At 38.4% G+C, this 10,509-nt stretch overlaps 1 long non-coding RNA gene across 1 annotated transcript; it reads right to left on the reverse strand.

The window, feature by feature from the left end:
- Positions 1–906: 906 nt before the first annotated feature.
- LOC126778624 (uncharacterized) lies at positions 907–2,283 on the reverse strand. Its single transcript, XR_007670172.1, has 4 exons — positions 2,198–2,283; positions 2,036–2,118; positions 1,881–1,952; positions 907–1,016 (listed from the first exon to the last, which is right to left on the reverse strand). It is a non-coding gene; the product is annotated as an uncharacterized LOC126778624 (long non-coding RNA).
- Positions 2,284–10,509: the final 8,226 nt, after the last annotated feature.

Raw genomic sequence — 10,509 nt, forward strand, 5'->3', positions numbered from 1 at the left:
ACCAGGCCTCGTTCTGAGAGGTTCACACATTAACTGGACCAGGTTCAACCAGATGACCGCAATCTCAACGGCGTCGGTTGAGTCGGGTTTCTACAGGACCTTCACGGTATCGGACCCACATTCTTACAGTATGGGTAGATCCGCTATGCAGGTATCCTCTCCAGTATCAACTGCGCTCAACCGCTTGCAACACCAACCTGTACAATGCAGCCACGGCCGCGGTCACTAGACGGGAGTAGAAAACAGCATGGTTACTCCCGGGGCCGACGACTCCCAGCTAGTTGGGCGCTCAGCACGACATTGGGTGAACGAAGGCATGCGGAAAAATACCCAAAACGACATCTAATTAGTCGACAAACGACATCTAGACAAGTATGAATGGATGAATGAGATTCCTGCTGCCCCTAGTCTTCTACTAACTTCGCCTCTCATCACTCAAGGGCATAGATCAGACAAAAAAATTAAAATCTTGGGGCGTAACGTAACCTGAGTAAATATGTAAGTAGCATTCATAATGATATAGCGGTTGTTAACATTAATATAAAAAATGTTATTTTATTTTAATTTAAAATACACATTTGCCCTAATTCCCCTACATAGAGATAATTTTTTGAAATGTGATATCACAAGAGTCAAACATTTAGTTCATAATATAACTAACTTTATACTACAATACATTCTTCATATATTCTTGAATCATATTTAATGAATTTGTTAATTAACCGTAACATACATACAAACGCCATCGTTGAATTTTTACTGTTTCATCTTTAAGCTAAAAAACTTTTTATAGAAAGCAATCATATAGCTGTGTTATAGTTTAAGCAGCGTTCGTAAAGCCGTTCGCTAATCAAGTTATGTTGCAAAATCTCCAAGAGCAAAGCAAAGCAGCTTATTGGACATGCAGCAGTTTAATCTTCAACAAAACAGCACAGCAACAGCTCCATCTCAGCAAGAACTCTTCGGCTCATTAATGTTATTATATTACTATTGTAACATAATAAAAATCTCTCACCCTGAAAACAAAACATCTTATTAATTTCTTAGATAAATATTAGTTCTTAAGATTAAAATAGAGACAAGTAGAAAATAAATTATTAAAATTTAATACATATATATAAAACTGCACAAGCACCACTGAATTTCAATGTGCTTAATTTATGTTTATGATTTATCTCACACTTGGTGGAGAAGAAAAACATCATGAAGAAACCTGCATGTGTCTAATTTCACTGATTCTGCATATGTGTATTCCTAATCCTAACTATGACCTGAGCGAAGCCTCAGGTAAATCGCCAGTCAACTTATGATTGAAGTTAACATTTTAGGCACCAATATAGGAAATTAATTAAATTTTACTTAATTAGCAATACAACAGTATAAAAAAACAATAACAATATTAAAATAAATAAAATGAAATCTTAAAATTTGTTTAAACACTTTAAGATTCAATACAAGAGGAGTAAACCCAAATAAACAACTTTGATACCGATATCATTGGTCGATATCATGTAAAATCTATAATTACTTTTTTTTATATTGTAATTCACTATGGATTCGTGAAAAATTGGCTTTTTCAATGTCCGCGAAGTTGTAATCGGAAATTCGAAAGTTAAATTAATGTGGCTATAATTAGTTAAGTGAAATAGTTTTGTATTATAATTAAAGGTAAATTAATCAAGAACTGTTTATGGCGCATAATACAGCAGAACAATGAGAAAATCGCATGCATTGTGTACCTTTACTCCGATTGGATTATGGTATAGTATGCTGTCAAAAGCCAAGTTCAATTTTTGTTTTAAATATCAAAAAAAATAATTGAAATTAATACTGAACCGTGTAGGTTTTTGATTAATAATGTAACTAATGCACCAACTCACCTGTGGGGTGTATGAAGATATCAAAATTGGGTATTATGTGACATAACCACGTGGCCGGTTTTAGTACATTGACTGAAATTAAAACAAAACTATTTTATATGCCACGATAAATAAATCGAATGCATTCATTAGGCGAATACAATTGTTTTACTTACGGTTCGGCATCCGGAAACCCGTTAAATATTTGAAATAAAATTGATGACGTAGATAATCCTCCGTTATGTTATCTGGATATAATCTGAAACGAATAGAAGAATATATATAACGTATAATATAATGAATGCTAATAATAAACGATATTAACTGGTAATACTTACAAATTTAATGACATTTTATCGTTATAAATTACAAAGCGCCGGTTACTGGTAATGAATAGTGGTAACGATAACCAACCGACCACTCCTACTCTGAGGTAAAAAGGAAATGAACCTACAAAGAGGTCACGAAAGAGAACACCTCCAGTGACCAGTCGAAAACGACGAACGATGCAGTGCTGCCAACCATCAAACTTTATAAAATCGATTTTAGTTGATGGAACAAATATCGATTTACTACTCGAACTTTATTTAATAAAACGATTAAAATTAATTTCATTAGGAGAGGTTCATCGTTAATAAATATTGAATAACACTTGTATATAAGAATATTAGACATTTTTTTCTTGTTTCATATTTATTAAAGTGCGTTTTTTCCGTAGTCTGGTTTTAATTTTTAAACTCATTTTTTTAGTAGTTGCTTCAATTTTTTTTTTCTTTTATCTTCTTCTGCTTCGAGTGCCACTCCGACTAGCGGAGGTTGGCAGTCGGCTTTGAATACTCATTCTTGTTCTTCGCGAGGCGAAAGTGTTCGATCGCATTCGCGATTCCCGTCCATTCTCGGATGTTGCACAACCAGCACTTTATTGCGACCAAAAGCTCTCCTTCCGGCAACCTTTCCCATCATAATGAGTTGCAAAAGTTATTATATTTCATGCCTAAGCACGTATCCGAGATATGCAACTTTTCTTTTCTTGACAGTCTCCAAAAGTTGCCATGTTGTTTTTTTTTTAATTTTCCATGCTTCGCACCCGTAAAAAAGTATAGGCCAGATGTAACAATGTAAAAGTCGTATGCGCACAGGGATCTTAAGTTTGCGATTGCAGATTTTTTTTTAATCAGTATATCTTACTTATCTCTACTAATATTAAAAATGCGAAAGTGCCTATGTCTGTCCGGCTAACATGCTTTCATGGTTAAACCACTGAACAAATTTTGATAAAATTTGGTACAGAGATAGACTAGATCTTGGAAAAGAACATAAGCTATTTTTTATTGCGAAAAAATGCTTGACAGGGTTTAAATAGGATGCAATTTTGTATGGAAATTCGTCATTATCGAAGATAAAACCACGGAACTTTGTATTTACGCACTTGATAAAAAGTAAATAAACATTACTTCCTGCATTTATTAAATTTCGACCCACATGGGGATGAAATAAGAGATAAAAATGTACAAACAAATCTGTCAAAATTTTAATAAACGGATGTTTACGGAAACGTGTATAATTAGTAAAATTACGTCTTAATTATATACACGTCGCGTGAACGCTAATCGTTATTTCATCAAAATCGGTTGTCTATCAAAAGTTATAAAAATGTAATGTTCATATACATATTTTTGTTGTTATAATATATGTTGCCAATATCAGCCAATAGATGGCGGTGTGCTAAATACGCCAAATTCTAAATTGTTGTGTCCTTGTTCGTTTCGTCTGATTGATTTTTCATTCATTTAATTATTACAATGACTGAAAGAATTAAATACTTTGTGGCTTTAGGTTGCAATTATTAATTCGGTTGTAATTTTGTTCTATTAATTCTAAGTTAATATTTTGTTTTTAATTTTATAGATGTTTACTTAAAAGTTAGACACATAGAATACAATAAATAAAGGTTGTGTCTTTTGTGAATATATGTTACTTCTGCACGCTTTACCACAGCTAAAATATGATAAATTAACATATTTATTATTATCCTATTTAACTGGAGTTTCGATTATGACGTGCGCGAAACGCTAGTTAAATATATTTCCGAATGAATCAACAAAAATATAAACAAATACTGTTATTACTATGCCTAGAAGGAAAGATCAAATAATTGCACGTTACGAAGATAGTTTATAAAAAGAAATAAATATGGCATAATATACAAATTCTTTTTAAAAAACGATTGTTTATTTATTAAACATTTATATTAATTTAATAAAAAAAAGAAAATTTCAAAGATTACTATTTTACTCGCCCGCCGCCTTTATAATAAAACTAGGATCACAGTGAAATTTAAAAGAATGCCTGATTTTACGATTATTAATTTAAAACGAATATCGATTCGACACAGATAAAGTAAAATGTTTTAAATCACACGTTAATTTCATATCTCATGTTGGTAAAATAAGCAGTTAGCGTTAGTTTCTTGCGGTTGGCAATGAATTGTTAGACCCGTTAAACCCGTTTGGACATTTGAATTTCAACATTACGTTTAGTATTGGTTTCTCATAATTCATTAAATGCATTCTTTCACTTTCACTTTATATCTTAAACGTTTCCATTACAAAACGACAATAAATATTATTTAATTTGTAAGTAGTATCAATGAATATCGTATATTATCAGTATTTAGTATATTTAACTATGTGCTTATATTTAATATGTGATTTTTTCGTTTCTTTTTTTTTGTTTCAGATTACGTATATCGGATTATTACTATGTCATCTATTTCATTTTAAATATATAAGAAGTTTTTGGTTACGTTGTTACATTGTAAGTAAAACTAAATTGTATTCGTTTAATGGAGGTATATCGATTGTGATATTTAATAAATTCTTCGTTTAATTACATTCTTGATAATAAAAGCGGCCACTTGGAATATTATTTATTATTTATTTATTAGGGAAACATACAGCATATCGTATATTACAACTTAATATAATAATCATATTTTAACACTTATGCCAGTTAAGTTTCCACTACTGTTTTAACAGGGAAGTGGACCAATTTTGATGTTACATAAAATATAACTATTTATGACAAAGTAAAATTTTAACGTAAATATGGTTATAGTTAATTACTAATAAGTATTTTTCACAAGATTATAAAATTTACTTAAACTATTTTTAAACAGATCAATGTGGTTGTATTTTCTATTATGACTATTCATCCGTGCAGTGACGGAGAAAGAATACATTTCACTGCCCCTCTCTTTCCCATGGGTGTCGTAAGAGGCGACTAAGGGATATCTGAGCGACCATCTGCTCATCTGGTGGTAGGATGCTAACATCCGCCTGGCTTGTTACCACCGTACGCATGGTGAAAAACTCGTGAAGTGGCTTGCAGCCGCGTTTCGAGGTCAGCCAGCGTACAGCCAGAGCCCGAGCGAGTATTGCCGCGATGCGTGTTGGTCCGGTTGGAGACGGCTGTTGAACCAATGCCGGGGGAAACTGTATTGACCTGCCGGTCAGGGAGACCCGAAGAAACGGCTGTTCCGCTGGCCGCCCGTGGCATAGTACAGGGGCCCGAGCGTGCCTAACCAGCTCGTGAGGCTGCCCCACCAGGCCACGCATAATCTCGGGGTGGACCGTCGTGCCGGTTGGTGACCGGTAGGTGGGGTCCCGGCGGCCACTTCCGGGGGGGTTCGGGGGCCCTTCCGTCCGGCGGGTCAGTGTATTTTTCCTTTTGGCAACCACTTGGGGAAACACGCCTCCACACTTTGCCCATCCCTATCGTGGCAATACATCGCTCGCTTCACGTCTCTTTTCCATTTAATTTCTCCCAAATGGCGCAACAAAAAAGAAATAACGGTCGTACAGTGCTCACCCCCACCATACCCTCGCTGTTTGAGGTCGAGTTCTCTAACATCCGAGGACTCCACACTAACCTCAACGCTGTCCACCACCATCTCGAGACAGCACGGCCAGCAATGTTCTTTCTCACGGAGACACAAATACTCCGTCCTGCCGATACCAGCTACCTTAATTATCCCGGCTACACGCTTGAAGAATCCTTCAAAGCGAAAGCCGGAGTATGCTTGTTCGTCAGGACGGATGTTTGCTGTCACCGACTGCGCTGCTTGGAGGACCCCTCCTTCTCCATGTTGGTGGTACGTGTGGACCTGGTTCGTCAGAGCCGAGTCTACGTGTGCCTCTACAGATCCCACAATGGTGACTTGGAGACAAGCCGACTATTTGACCATCTTAGTCGGGTGGCAGATGCTGCGCAAGAGCAATTTCCTAACGCGGAATTGGTGTTTTTGGGGGACTTTAATGCTCACCACGAATCCTGGTTGAAATCCCTCAAAACTGACCATGCTGGAAGGACTGCTCATGCTTTTGCTCTCACACATGACTTGACCCAACTGGTTGATCAGCCCACCAGGATCCCAGACATTGATGGGCAAGCACCTTCTCTACTGGACCTTCTGCTGACTTCTCACCCGGTGGAATATCAGGTTGTGGTTCAGGCTCCTCTTGGCTCTTCGGATCACAGCCTTATTTCTACCAGAGTGCCACAGGCCAAGCTGCCGCCACTAGCGGTATGCAAACGTCGCGTTTGGCACTATAAGTCGGCGGATTGGGACGGTATGCGCGATTACTATGCGTCGGTCCCTTGGAAGGAACGTTGCTTCAGTGGGAATGACCCGACAGCTAGTGCCGCTGCTGTTGCTGGCGAGATCATACTGGGAATGGAATACTACATTCCTAGCTCAGATCTCGTCAGTGGGAGTACGCGTAACCGTTGGTTCACTCGTGAATGTGCCGATGCTGTATCATCTAAGCAGGCGGCATATCGCAAGTGGATCAACGGCTGCATTAGCGGGGCATCTAACATTGACTCACTGAAAGCAAACTATAATAAAAATTCCAAGTCCTGTAGAAAGGCATACACGAGAGCGGATGCACAGCGCATTGTACAGATTGGTCATGACCTTGTTTCGCATCCTAGGGGCTCCCGTAGCTTCTGGCGTCTGACCAAGTCTGTGCAAAACAATTTCTGCCAACCTTCGCTGCCACCGCTCAGAAATCTGGACGGATCGCTAGCTCACAGTCCGCAAGAGCAAGCTGATCTCCTGGCTAAACTCTTTGCCGACAATTCCGTCATCGATGATTGTAGTGCACTGCCACCTACAATACCTGCATGTGGCCATACGATGCCTGACATTAAAATCAGGCAACGTGATGTGCGTGCGGAGCTGCAATCACTTGATGTACGGAAAGCTAGCGGTCCCGATGGAATACCAGCCATAGTGCTGAAGAAGTGCGCAGTGGAGCTGTCTCCTGTGTTAACGCGCCTGTTCCAACTTTCTCTCTCTTCGGGAAGTGTGCCGGAGGCTTGGAGAAGAGCTAATGTGCAAGCGGTTCCCAAAAAAGGGGATCGGTCTGACCCGGCAAATTATCGGCCAATAGCTATCACCTCAGTACTTTGTAAGGTGATGGAACGGATTTTAAACAACCAACTGATCCATTACCTAGAGGATCACTGTCTAATTAATGATCGTCAGTATGGGTTTCGACCAAAACGGTCCACAGGTGATCTTCTAGCGTACGTAACACACCTCTGGGGTGAAGCTATCGACAAGCATGGAGAATCGTTGGCTGTCAGCCTCGATATCTCCAAGGCTTTCGACAGGGTCTGGCACAGAAGTCTTCTCTCCAAGCTACCGGCATATGGTCTGCCTGCTCAGCTATGCACCTGGATTGCCAGCTTCCTACACAAGCGTAGCCTTCGTGTTTTAGTAGATGGTTGCGCTTCACAATTCTATGTAGTGAATGCTGGGGTCCCCCAGGGATCTGTGCTATCTCCCACACTCTTTCTTTTGCATATCAATGATATGCTCTCCCTTGGGAACATACATTGCTATGCAGATGATAGTACAGTGCATGGTGGATACCACGGACGCGCAGTGGCTGGGCGGGCGGAAACTGAGGAGAGGCGGGAGAATCTTGTCATTGAACTCGATAGGACGTTAGATCTCATCGCCAAATGGGGCTCTGATAATCTTGTTGAGTTTAATGCCAAGAAAACACAGGTATGCGCTCTCACGGCGAAAAAGTCAACATTTTCCCCTCTTCCCTCCCTCTGTGGTACTCCGCTGGTGATGCAAAGCAAAATCGCCATGCTGGGGATTGACGTTCGCTGCGACCTTAGTCCAAGGGATTACATCGAGGCTGTTATAAAAACAGCTTCACGGAAACTCGGAGTTCTGAACAAGGTGCGGCGCTTTTTCACGCCACAACAACTGTGCCTGCTGAACAAAACACAGGTACGGTCTTGCGTGGAATATTGCTCGCACCTTTGGGATAGCTCCGCTAAGTACCTACTTGAGGCCTTGGACCGGTTGCAGCGACGTGCCGTACGCATTATTGGCGACGTAAAGGTCACAAACACCCTTGAACCTTCACAATTGCGTCGTGAGATAGCAGCACTGAGCGCTTTCTATCGACTGTATCACGGCGAGTGCTCTGAGGAATTATTCTCTCTAATTCCTGCTTCCCCCTTCCTTCTTAAGTCCACGCGAGCTGGTTCTCGATGTCACCGCCTAACTGTGACATCAATTCCATCGCGAACAAAGAAATTTGGCAACTCCTTTCTTTGTCGCACTTCCAAAAAATGGAATTCCTTACCAGCTCACGTATTCCCCTCCTCTTACAACCCGGGTTCCTTCAAACGAGGCGTGAAGAGGCATCTTGCGGGCCGGCAAGGCGAAGGCGGCTAGTGCAGAACGTTTTTCCCGTCTGTACTGGCCGTCGTCGCGTTTGGACTCTACTACCGCTTACCATCAGGTGGAGTGGAGTCATTTGCCCTCCCGGCGATATAAAAAAAAAAAAAAAAAAGACTATTACAAGATCTTAGAATAAAAGAATTTTTGAAATAATTAGTTTTATAAATGGGTATTGAAAAAGTATCCTGAGAGCGAGCGTTAAAACGAGGACACTTAAATAAAATCTCACTGAGCAGATATGGAGAATCAATTAAATTATTTAATATTTTGTAAAGAAACATTTGGTCTCTTTGTTCTCTACGTTCTTCAAGTGGCATAAAAACAGAGTCAGGAAAAGTAAATTTGTATCGCAACCTCCTGATAATTTTTTTTTGTATATTTTCAATTAAGTAGACATATTTTGCATATTGTGGATTCCAAACAGTTGACGCATACTCTAAATGTGATCTAACGAAAGCATTGTAAAAAATTACAAAGGTATGAATATTTTTAAAATCTGCCCCTTGCCGAAAGATAAATCCAAGCATTTTATACGACTTCATCACTATTTCCTCAATATGCTTATCGAATATAAGGTTGTTGTCTAGTTGTACCCCAAGGTCTCTCACCTCGGTTACCCTTTTTAATTTAGTATTAAATATGGAATAGTCAAAAATTACTTGTTCTTTTTTTCTCGAAAATGTAATTACACAGCACTTGTCAACATTAAGCTGCAAATTATTAGCAATGCAATATTGTCCTAATTTATTTAAATCCTCTTGTAAATGAAAACAGTTTTGATTATTTTTTATTATCTTAAAAATTTTAGTGTCATCAGCGTATAATAAAACTTGAGAATTTTTGAAACAATTAGTTACGTCATTAATAAAAATGTTAAAAAGTAAAGGGCCAAGGTGAGAACCTTGTGGTACACCCGATGTTACAGGAATAAAACTAGACGTATATCCTTTAATAGCAACGGCTTGAGATCTTTCGCGGAGATAAGATGTAAGCCAACGTAGAAGGTCACCATGTATACCGATGTTGTTAAATTTTTGTAATAACAAATTGTGCGATATCTTATCAAATGCTTTCGAGTAATCAGTGTATACGACATCTACCTGGAAACCAACTTCCATAGCACTCAATACTGTATGCAAGAACTCACACAGATTGGACTCAATGGATCGCTTATTAATAAAACCATGTTGGTTACAGGTAAGTAGAGGCCTTAATAATGGAAATATCGTATCATAGACAATCCTTTCAAAAAGTTTTGGAATAACTGACAATTTAGAAATACCGCGATAGTTTTTTATATCGTTTTTATTTCCAGACTTATAAATCGGCGTAATTAAAGATTTTTTCCAATTAGTTGGTAATAATCCATTGTCCAATGATTTTTTGAAAAGCATTGTTAAAGGCACACATAACACTTTACTGCAGTTTTTTAAGAAAATGGGATGTATTCCATCTGGACCATAACCCTTGGATGTATCTATGTTCGATAAATATCGTTCTACTTTTTTGTCAACAATCTCGATAGAGCTGATGATAGTCTGATTTGCGCTAGTAGAATAGTGATCCATTGTTTGATTTCCACTATTATCCTCAAAAACTGAATGAAAATAAGAATTAAACATATTTGCTATATCGTGTCCATTGTATCCAACTTGAGAGTTAAAATACATTACATTAGGTACAGATGTATGACCTTTTTTAGTCTTTATATAGGACCAAAACTGTTTTGAGCTAAAACGAATATTATTCTCTGCTCGTTCCAGAAACTCATTATAACACGTTCCTTCTAAGTTTTTTGATTGTAGTCGTAATTCAGAGAACTTGTTATAATCGTTTTGTTGGCCGTAAATTTTCCATTTTTTGTGGAATTTTAATTTT

The sequence above is a fragment of the Nymphalis io genome, chromosome 26, assembly GCF_905147045.1.
Source record: "Nymphalis io chromosome 26, ilAglIoxx1.1, whole genome shotgun sequence".
Lineage (NCBI taxonomy): Eukaryota > Metazoa > Arthropoda > Insecta > Lepidoptera > Nymphalidae > Nymphalis > Nymphalis io.